The sequence below is a fragment of the Schistocerca gregaria genome, chromosome 4, assembly GCF_023897955.1.
Source record: "Schistocerca gregaria isolate iqSchGreg1 chromosome 4, iqSchGreg1.2, whole genome shotgun sequence".
Classification (NCBI taxonomy): Eukaryota; Metazoa; Arthropoda; class Insecta; order Orthoptera; family Acrididae; genus Schistocerca; species Schistocerca gregaria.
Window position 1 is genome coordinate 322,263,713 of NC_064923.1, and position 12,022 is coordinate 322,275,734.

Genomic DNA, 12,022 nt, shown 5'->3' on the forward strand with positions numbered 1-12,022 from the left:
GGGGAGTGTTATGGGACCATTGCTTTTCGCAATATATATATATATATATATATATATATATATATATAGTGTCAGAAGTTCCATGCGGCTTTTTGCGGATGATGTTTTAGTATACAGAGAAGTTGCAGCATTAGAAAATTGTAGCGAAATGCAGGAAGATCTGCAGCGGATAGGCACTTTGTGCAGGGAGTGGCAACTGACTCTTAACATAGACAAATGTAATGTATTGCGAATATATAGAAAGAAGGATCCTTTGTTGTATGATTATACGATAGCGGAACAAACACTGGTAGCAGTTACTTCTATACAATATCTGGGAGTACGCGTGCGGAACGATTTGAAGTGGAATGATCATATAAAATTGTTGGTGAGGTGGGTACCAGGTTGAGATTCATTGGGAGAGTCCTTAGAAAATGTAGTCCATCAACAAAGGAGGTAGCTTACAAAACAATCGTTCGACCTATACTTGAGTATTGCTCATCAGTGTGGGATCCGTACCAGATCGGGTTGACGGAGGAGATAGAGAAGATCCAAAGAAGAGCGGCGCGTTTCGTCACAGTGTTATTTGGTAACCATGATAGCGTTACGCAGATGTTTGGCAAACTCAAGTGGCAGAATCTGCAAGAGAGGCGCTCTGCATCGCGGTGTAGCTTGGTCCCCAGGTTTCGAGAGGTTGCGTTTCTGGATGAGGTATCGAATATATTGCTTCCACCTACTTATACCTCCCGAGGAGATCACGAATGTAAAATTAGAGAGATTCGAGCGCGCACGGAGGCTTTCAGACAGTCGTTCTTCCCGTGAAGCATACGCGACTGGAACAGAAAAGGGAGGTAATGACAGTGGCACGTAAAGTGCCCTCCGCCACACAGCGTTGGGTGGTTTGCGGAGTATAAATGTAGATGTAGATGAGGTTCGAGTTCTCCCTCGGGCAAGGGTGTGTGTGTTGGTCCTTAGGATAATTTAGGTTAAGTAGTGTGTAAGCTTAGGGACTGATGACCTTAGCAGGTAAGTCCCATAAGATCTAATACATATTTGAACATTAAAAGTGTGTGGCGAACAGAAACTCAAACCCAGGTAGCTTGCCTTTCTAGGGAAACTGATATACCCACCCACGACCCATGGCACCACCTCATAGCTATACTTCCGCCGTTATCTCATCTTGTACCTTCCAAACTCCCGGGCTATAGTACCAGTCCAACATGCAGCTATAGTTAGCCACAGTTAGAAAGTTTCATACCAGCGCACACTCCGCTGCAGAGTAAAATATTTCATTTTGGAAACGGGATAGAGGTGTAGATATCACACACTGTAGTTATTTCAGGTATCTATATACCGTTATTATCAGTCTTTATTCTTTATTGCTCTGAAACATGTAATTACCACTGCTGTCTTTGCCTCATTGTGCATTGGCGAGCTGAGGTGTTGTCTTTGACATTTCTACGTAGGGTCCTCAGAAATATAGTTACACATATCATTCAACGGTAAGAACATTCCACAACAGCAGTGGCGTATGAGCCGAAGAGAGTACATATTCCAGGTTTCCTTCACACAGTCCTGCTGCGCCGGGGATTACAGTTGTATCACAGTGCGCTATTGAAATGGTGTGGCAACTATTAACGTACTCCTATTTTGAAGTGTGCGCCGTACATTGCAAAACGTCTCCTTTAACTTACGGCGGTATGTAGACCAAATGCAGTGTCACGTCCTGCCCTAGTGCAATGGTGACAAGAATCTGACCGATGTCCCACAGACGTGGATGATACTGATCGGGAAATTCAGCTCTTGCACCATGCGATTTCCATCTTTACGGCAAGCTGAAAGAGCATCTGGATGGAAAGAGGTCTTGCAACGATGGAGACGTTCACACAGCAGTTCTTCAGTGGCTCCGTGACCAATGAGTGGAATTCTATGGTCGAGCAACTGAACGACTGGTAGAACATTCTTACCGTTGTTTACACAGACTTGGCTATTTTGTTGAAAAACGGTTCAAATGGCTCAAATGGCTCTGAGCACTATGGGAATTAACTGCTGTGGTCATCAGTCCCCTAGAACTTAGAACTACTTCAAGCTAACTAACCTAAGGACATCACACACATCCATGCCCGAGGCAAGATTCGAACCTGCGACCGTAGCAGTCGCGCGGCTCCGGACTGAGCGCCTTAACCGCGAGACCACCGCAGCCGGCTGAACAACGGTGTAATGCATCTGTGATACTATGAGGTGTAGTACAGAAGTCAATAAAAGTTATTTCACCTGTCATAATATGATGTCAGCCTAGTTACAGTGGGTCCGGTCGTAAATTTGTAATTATCATCTCGAAGAAAATCAAGATGTGGCCGTGACCCCTGGGGATGATGTTTAGTCCTCCTCTACATATTCATCCACCAACCCGACACGTTTCTCCCTATGATGGATCATTCCTCTGAGACCTTGTTTCTATAAGTCTGCAGTTCACCTGTTTAGGAAACGTACTTCCTCAAAAATGACCATTCGGATCTAGATATGATTTCAAACTGTTGCATAGACCGCCAACGCGCTTCAAATGTACAGAGATGTAAAACTCTATATAACATAAAACGAGAAAAAGTATCGCATGACTGCAATATCACTGATTCACAAATGAAACAAGTAAACTTTGTTGTTGTGGTCTTCAGCCCAGAGACTGGTTTCATGCAGCTCTCCATGCTGCTCTATCATCTGCAAGACTCTTCATCTCCGTATAACTACTACAACCTACAGCCTTCTGAATATGCTTAGTGTATTCATCTATTGGTCTCCCTCTACGATTTTTACCCTTCAACCTTCCCTCCAATACTAAATTGGTGATCCCTTGATACCCTAGAACGTGTTCTACCAACCAACCACCTTCTTCTAGTCAAGTTTTGCCACAAATTCCTCTTCTCCCCAAGTCTATTCAGAACCTCCTCATTATTTCCGTGCTCTACTCATCTAATCTTAGCCGACAAAAAAAGTCTTGAGAGATTCGGCACCTGTATTGATACTTAAGAAAATTCTCATTTATTGTTCCGTTTCATGTAGAAATTTTTAATTACACTGCATGTTTCGATTACTTTGTCCATATTCAGATCTAACAAGGGGCGTCAGCAATTCGTCTTGTCCGCTCGGAACCACAGTAATCTCACACATCGTTCTGAATAGACATGAGGGGTTGCTGCTGCAACTACTTAGATCTGAAAATCATCCAGAATGGTTGAAACACGCAATGTAATAAAAATTTGCAGCTGGCAGGGAACAATAAATGAGAATTTATTAGAAATCAGTAAACTTATAGAAATAAATGGATGAAATGTTTTGTTTGTATATGAAATACAATGTTCACACAGGCTCATTCTGTCGTATATAAAGTAGATGGCAGACTAAGGTGCATCGGTAGGATAGTAGTAAAATGTAGAAATGAGACTGAGTACATAACACTCTTGCAACACCATCTAGGATATTGATGATGTGTGTGGGAGCCGTACCAAATGGGACTAACAGGGGATATTAAACGTTTGCAAAGAAAGACACCACATAAGGTCACAAGTTTAACTCATGGGTAAACGTCAGTGAAATGCTAAAAAATCTGAGTAGACAGACTGTTGAAGGCGGAAGAAAATTATCTCGAGAAAGCCTATCTGGGAATATAATCGGTGACTAAAAGTGCAATTACTCTCGAAGGTCCACTGCGGAACCGAACTGCACTGAAAAAATTAGTTATAGTTTTGACCATCGCATGCAAATCCGGCTGTGAGAACGTAAGAAAGAGTTAAAGAAATGTTTCCATTTGTAATGGATTGAAAACGGGACGTGCGCTGGAAAGGTCAGACAAGGTACAATGTTGGTTTTATTAGTAACTGCTGCTTACACAGTTTCCTCAATATGAGCGCCGGAGACGTCGACGGGATGCTGCATTTGCAAAACGATGTGATCGATAGTTGCTCGCAGCAATTCAATTGGAATCCAAGAAAAGTGTTTCTGGATATTGGTCTTTAGATCAGGTACAGACCGAACGTTTTCCTGGTAAAAGCATTCTTTTAGATATCCCCAGAGCCAAAAGTTACACACATTCAGCTCAGGTGATCTTGCAGACCATGTTTCAAAAAAATCTCTGGAGATTACAGATTCGTGGAAGGTTGCATTAAGTAGATCTCTCACTGGGTGAGCGCCATGAGGTGTTGTCCCATACAGCATGAAAACAGTGGTTTTCACGTAGTTGTCCGCTGTAGGAATCACGTACTGTACAAGGAGACCTCGACAGCGTGCAGCCTTCACAAAACACATCAAAGGCCTTCTGTGTGCATTCTCTTCAAAGAAGACTGGAGCGAGAATAAAAGGTCTTGTGAATGCAGACCACACAATCACATACGGCGAGTGTGCAACACGGAGTTCTACAGTACCCGAAATTCGGCACTTCTGTGTATTCACTGCGCCCTGCACTGTAAAATGTGTCTCGTTACTCACAGGAATGTTGCCCGGCCACATGTCATCAAATTCGATTCGTACCAGAAACCGAATAGCAAATTCAGAACGTTGCATCGGATGATGAGAGACGGCTTGGTGCATCTCTGGATCTTGTACGGTGACCATTTTAAAATAGACTGCTAAACGTTCTATACTGTTGACCATAGCATGGACAATTATTGTGACACTACACGAGCACTAAGACTAGCCAAAGAAAGGTGCTGTATGGTCAGTTACAGCAACAGCAACCGATTCAATAGCTTCCACCAGGGTAGGATGCCTTCCTCTTCCAGGTGTTACAGCAAGCTCACCCACGTTTTCAAATTTCATTATCATCTTCTTTAAATTATTTAATGGCATCGGGCCTCTCTTCAGATCTTAAAGTCGGCGATGCTTTCTCAATACAGCACTGCAATTGCTGCCGTTCCCATAAAACAGTCTCACTAAAAGCGCACGGTCCGTGTTGTCGGTAGCCACTCTGTTCACTCTAGTTACGACTTGTCTAGTGACAGTTTGAATGTCATAGTGTCATCCCGCTTAGAGCACCGAATTTACACCTGGTGGCCATAACTGGGATTAATTTGTTTACAGTTTATATCGGTTAGTCATTAACGAGTTAGCATATCTACCAAGTCTCACTGCCATCCGATAATTGCAGTCTACACTGGAGCGAGAGTAGCGTACTTTAATTATTACTAGACTGTACTACATCCCCCCCTTCCCCCCTACGTATCGCTCCTGTAGACATCGCTGATAACTGGTGGTAATAGCAAGTACGTTCCGCTATGCAGTTCACAGTGGTTCACTGGGTTCAGACGTAGATGTCACCATTCTGGAAAATCCGGACACACAATGTTTTATTGACACGAGAAGAGAGGAAGAAGCCACCAGGTAACGTGTGAAGAGACCAGGCAACATTTGATACTCAGTAGAAGCAACATGTATGACCCCGTCATTTGCAGAATGATCTTGGGCGTTATCGTCTTGCAGAAATACCTCTTTTAACAGGTTCGTGTGACACTTTGGCTGCCACCATAACATAGTCGCGAGATTTTCCTTACATGCTCCTCTGACGGTTCTGCCCTTCGGAGGATAATTTGTTTACATCACGCCATAGTGTTCCCAAAAAACAGTAACTACTATTTTTTGTAATTCTCTCAAATATATACCGCATGTAAATAACGTTCCTCTACAAATGTTGTAGTGATGATTATGAAATTTCATTGACGCTATATTCCATGTTTGTAATATGTATATAGCTTTGTTCACACTGGAACATGACTGGACATGGAATTATAAAGTAAAGACTGCAGTGTCGGACGACGAAAACGCTTGAGATGTTCATAACTGCATTGTAGTTAGTCACAACAATCCTAGATTTTCTTCTGGAGGAGGTCGAATGGAAACTGTAACTGGGATTCAAATGAAAACGAATTACCCACCATAATAAAAAGTCTACTAGACAGGAGGCTCCATTGTCGTTGCGTTTCGATACTGTCACCGCTTTGGTGGGAGAATGGCGTTGCCTCACACCATAAAAGCACCCAGTTGTTGGGTTGTGAAACTGGTTGTTGGCATGGTCTAATGCGTTTGCCCAGTTGTTGACGTGGAAGCAAGCAAAGAAGAGCAGAGAGGTGCTTCTGGTGTCTGAGGGTAATGGAGTACACGAAATTCATCGCCGCATGTGCGCTGTGTACGTTGGGTGAACACTGCACATCCGTGAAGTGACGTGGTAGATTACGGGTTAGGGAATACATCACTGCAAGACGATTCACGCCCAGGGCAGGTCAATCGAGCCGTTACACCTGACTTGATGAGACGGATGGTGAACCTATCTGGTGAGGCCGATGAAGGGTGAAATTAGTGTTCAGGCCGGCATTACTGCAAAATTTGCTCACAGTGGATGCCACGTCACCTGAGGGCGGGTCGGAAGATGGACAGAATGGTGTCACGTCTATGTCATCTGCTGCGGTAGCATGAAGAAAGGGATGCGTTTCTGTGTCGTATCGTCATAGGGGACGAAATAGGGTGCCCCCATTTGAGCCCGAAAGTAAACGCCAAAACCAACTCTCCACGCTACTGAAATCCAAAGCTGACGGCCCGTCCTCGAGCGTGAAACCGCAATGAGTGCGCAGTGCTATAAAGACACTTTGCAGAAACTGCGAAGTGTCATAGAGTCAAAATCCCCAAGAATTCTGTCGGAAGGACTCAACCTATTGGACGGTACCGTCCGCCACCATTATGCGAATTGGATGAAGGCTGCGCTTCAGCGATTTGGTTGGGTAACACTGCAACATCGTATGTACATCCCGCATTTGTTTACCGTGGGATAGTCACATCCTTGGCGACCTGAAGGAAGACATTCGTGGACGTCGGTTTCAGTCGGACGAGGAAGTGCGAGAGTGGGTGCGGTTGTGGATCCTTCAGCGGCCGACCGCTTTCCACGAAACAGGAATTAATCGTCTCGTCTCCGAGTGGAGTAAATGTCTTCCGCGAGTGGTGATTACTCTTGAATTGAAATATTCCATGGTCCCATTATAGCGGCTGTTTGGTTATTATTTGACTTCCACTCATACAACACGCACAAAGTATTAGATCATTTTCTTAGAACGTGAACAATCTGAAATACTTAACTAGGAAAACCTCCATGTCCACAGGAATGTCTAAGTATTTGCTACTGTTGCCGAAATATAACGTATCGCTTGATACACCTCAAAATGATTGTCGTCTTTCAGAAATTCGATACAATGCTGATTTGTATTGCAACTCGTGCTGCTGGATCTGAAGAAAGACGGTGCTGTCGACGTAAGCGATGATTACAGTGTGTGGGCTGAGCGGCACTGCGTTCTGACGTATATATTCTTCCAGCAGAAGCGGCGTACGGAAACTCTTGAATCATTGTCTTCGGCAACGTCTCAATTTAGTTGCTGTGTAAGGCAATGATTGGCCTTACTTGTGGTCCCATAATGAGGTACCAACATTGCTTTCGGACCTCGTTTTTCGAACGATACCACAAAAACTGTTATGTGATCTTAAACAAAACGGTTACGTGGTCTTTCAAAAGTCATTGTAAACAAACCGTAAGCACCTGCTCTGTTCATTTTCCATTGTTGATTTATAAAACGTGATATGGAGACACTTGGCATACCGGAGTATTTAAGTCTTCTTCTTCTTCTGCACTTTGCAGATTAAGCATTCTTGCCCGTACCGGTTGTTTCCAGCGTATTTTGTGTGGTACTTAGGTCTGGAAGCTAACAGCATATGCGTTCGTTATTTCTTGCTGTGAACTCTCAGCTCGACGAAAAAGCTGACATCCCTATCTAAACACATTAACTGTCATTCCATACCACTTATGGCTTCTATAATAAATAGTTTTAATTCAGCATTTAATTCGTAAATTACGCTCGACCTGTCAGCCTTATGTAACGGCCTTTTTCAGTATATTCCTTACTTTTACTTCGACTAGTAGCGCTTGTGAGGGGTTTCTTTATAAATCTGTATACACTTCCACATTTCAAGACTAATTATGTCATCTAGAAGCCTATTTGTCTTTCCTTTCCTGGAGTTAACAATTACGAGTGCAGTGGCACCTAGATTCATTCTTTTAACAGTTTTTTTTTGTTAAGGCGAGTTTGCATCACATGATGTACGTGGGTATTGAAACGGTTAACCTATAAACAAAGAATGTAAGGGCACCTTGTTCCCGACACGAATGGTTTATATGTAAAAAGTTTATAGAAAATAATGACAAATACCGTAATTGTGGTGGCTACATAGTACAGGGTGTCCCACACGAAAGAGGCCCACAAACACGCGTAGCAAGTCCGCGGGAACTGTGACGTTTGACGGGACAACACTGCACTCTGCAACATCGCTTGACGCGACAATGCATTTCCGCGCGTCGCAGTGACTGTATATCAATGTTCCGTATTTGCTGACAACGTATCGCTATTGTGTCGAATAACGCGTGTCTATTGTGAAACAATTTTGGATTGCTCATTCCATTAAGACATGTCAGCGAATGTTTGTTGAAGGTTTTGGTGACCAGCATATAACGTCTAACTGCTGCATACAAAAGTTAGTGAACAAGATGGAAAGCAATGGAACGGTTTCATCTTCGCTCTGGCGGCCATTATCGGAAGACGAAGTGACTACCATGATACAACGATTGCTGGACTCACCTTGAAAGTCCATTCAACGTTTATCTCAGGGATGTGGAATGTCGCAAGCACATGTCACAGAGTTGCGATGAAAGCCCGCGTTTATCCATACAGGTTTACAGTTGTTCAGGAACTGAATGTCAGTGACAAAGACAACCCACTATATTAATTCGTTGGTTCCAGTGATTTATTCCTCAGAGGCCAGGAATATTTTAATACATATGGGTCAGTAATGAGACGTGGTTCCACCTCTCTGAAAACGCAAACTATCAAAATTCTTGGTGCAAGAAAATCCACATGTGCCGGTCGAGCAACCCCTGCATTCACAAAATATTTGCGTGTTCTGTCCAATATCACAGCTTCGCATGATAGGAACAACTGCAGATGAAGAACTTACCTTCGGATGGTACCGACAGCATGGGGCTACATGCCGCACGTCTCGAGTGACCATGGCTGAGGTCGAATCATTTCTGGCATTCTGGAGTAGTGATTTCGAAATGACAGTGGACTCGAAGGTGGTTTTAACACCACCTCACTTATTCCTCTGGTGTGGCCTAAAAGCCAAGGTCTACAGGGATAAAACACACAATTCGGAAGATTTAAGACAGAACATCAACCGTAAAATCCAGGCAGTGACAATCGAGAATCAGCAGTTCAACAGTGTTTACAAGTCGACGGCAGTCATTTCCAGCACCTTTTGTGATTCACCTTAGTTTCCCCACGTCAGCAACGTATGACATGTTCCTTTCATTTCATTTTCTGATTTTTATATAAAGTTTAATTTAAGGTCACGTTTGTTAGTGGGGCCTCATTCAATTGGGACACCCTGTGTATCTAGTGTAGGAATCATGCGGATAGGGTAAGAGAGATTACGACACTTAGCGAGGTGTACACAAAATCATCTGTCCCTCGTTGCACTCTGGCTTGAAACTGATGGAACTGACAAGAAGTCGCTAATATTGTGGCTAAGGGCCTTCCCCATTCTCTGTGCGGTGGCTTGTTGAGTGTGTTTGTAGACGTAAGTAGAGTAAAAATACTTTCACTTGCCAAAATCGCATAAACTGGTTTAGAGAGATGTAACTGTCGTCCTCTGGTCTTCAAAAAATGTTTTGTTAGAAAACGTGTTCATTGTGAGTTAGAACGTCATGCCATGCTGTCTTTAAAGTGAATAAAATATAGCACACTATACAAAGTTTTCTTAGAAACAAAACATTTACGGTACATTTCAAAAGTACCTAGTACACATAGCCTTCCCGTATAGGTAGCGCTCACACACAATTGTTAAGTCTTAAAAATCACAATATGCCATGAAAAGAACATTTGAACATCTATTTATGTTTACGTGACATGTTCCGTACACTGCCGACCCACCCTAAACGAGGTATATGGACTTTATGGACATGACCACGTGCACAAGCAACTTTTTAATTCCAAACGTTTTATTTATGACAAATCTTTTGTATCATGTCTTATATTTTATTCACCTTAATGAGAGCATGGCATGAGATTCTAACTCACAATGAACACGTTTTGTAAGAAAATATTTTTAAAGGTCAGAAGATGAGAGTTGGTTCGGTTGTTTGAGGGAGGAGACCAAACAGCGAGGTCATCGGTCTCATCGGATTAGGGAAGGAAGTCGGCCGTGGCCTTTTCAAAGGAACCATCTCGGCATTTGCCTGGAGAGATTTTAGGGAAATCACGGAAAACCTAAATCAGGATGGCTGGACGTGGGGTAGAAGACGAGAGTTATGTACATCAAACTGAAGATCAAAAATAAAAAAAAAATATTATCTACTGAAAGTCTTTTACCACGTAAAACAGATCGCTCCTTATAATTTCTCAACATGCGAAAACTCAGTCTAAATATAGAAAATATGTTTACTCATCCTAATCAAAATTTCACTATGCATTAAGAACGAAAGGGAAAAAGTGAGGAAACAGTCAACAAATCCCAATTTTCCATCCCACAGCTGTGTCTAAACAAACAACAATGAGACACAATCTTGAATTATGTATGTAACTTATTTTCCTTATATACTGTTATAAAGAAAAGTAATGTAATGGAAGTTACGTAGATGACTCTGTCACAGATTGTACAGTAATTCTGAAATTAGTTGTTCGTTTTAATTTTCTTTAGTTATTACATGTCTTAATGTAAGTGAAGCTGTATGGCAATATGTAGTATGAATTTGTAACCGTATACAATCAATGCAATTATTTGTAACTTCTGCTTATTGTGAAGCTTTGATCCAATAGGGAACATCTAATCTACGAAAAAAATTGTAAGTCCACAACTAAAAAAAAAGAAAGAAGTCAGTCTTGGTCAGGATTTCTATATATACGGACGAACCGGCACATAAGCGGAGTTAATTACTGAAAAGTTGATCATTCTGCCATAGGTAGAACAGTTTTCTCTGTGACTCAAAGTAGAGAAGTTGAAGAAGCTGACAAAGACATTTTGTTGCGAAGAGAACGAAGTACTAACCTGAGGAGACGAGGATAACTCAGAGGTTTCTGGAAAATGATTGCTTCACCATTGTTGTAGTAGCATACCGACATTTCCAGGAGAAAACCAATTTTGAAACTCGATGGAAAACCTGATATTAGAAGAGGTAATTCTTGTGCGTTTCCTTCGTTCTTCATTCAAAATCTTCACAAGAAAGAAGATTTTTCTAGTTCCAGCGCTGAAGACGACGTGAGGCAGATGCCAATTATACACTATGCTGTATACACCCAGAAGCAATCTCATCAAGAGAAGGCAAACATATCGTGATTTCTCCTGGCAGTCTACCAAGCTATCTTCCGTCTTATTTTGGCAAAAGACCGACTATGAGGTTTGCAATTCTACGGGCTGTGTTAAACTTCTGCAATTGTTTTGTCTGTTGAACTGTGATCCGTTCTCAAAAGTTAGCGTCATTAGCGTAAGGGATATTTAAATGATGAATACTAAAACAAATGACGATTTGACATTTAAACATATAGCTACAAAGTCTTAAGTGTCGACAGTACAAAATCTATGTCCGCAATATTAACCCAACACAGTCTGATCTCGAATCTTACCCGGAAATTGTTTCAAGAATTAACGGCACGCGTTCTGCTACAAGACGACGTGTCTCACCAGGAACGGCTACTTCATTTAGCACTTTATTGATCAATTTGCCTATTGACAAGGTAGTAACCGTCATCTAGCCTTGATTCAGTGGTCATCAAAATAGCAACAGTGCGCCGACACCAGAGACCATCCAGCTCAATGACGGCACGACTGAGCCAAGTAAATCTTCCAGAGATCTCCCCACCTAATCAAGCTTTGCCTGGCATCGTGTGAAGAGAACAGCATAACACAGTCGTGTCGATACTTATGAAAACCTGAGAACTGCCATCTTACATCCCTTAAAAGAAAC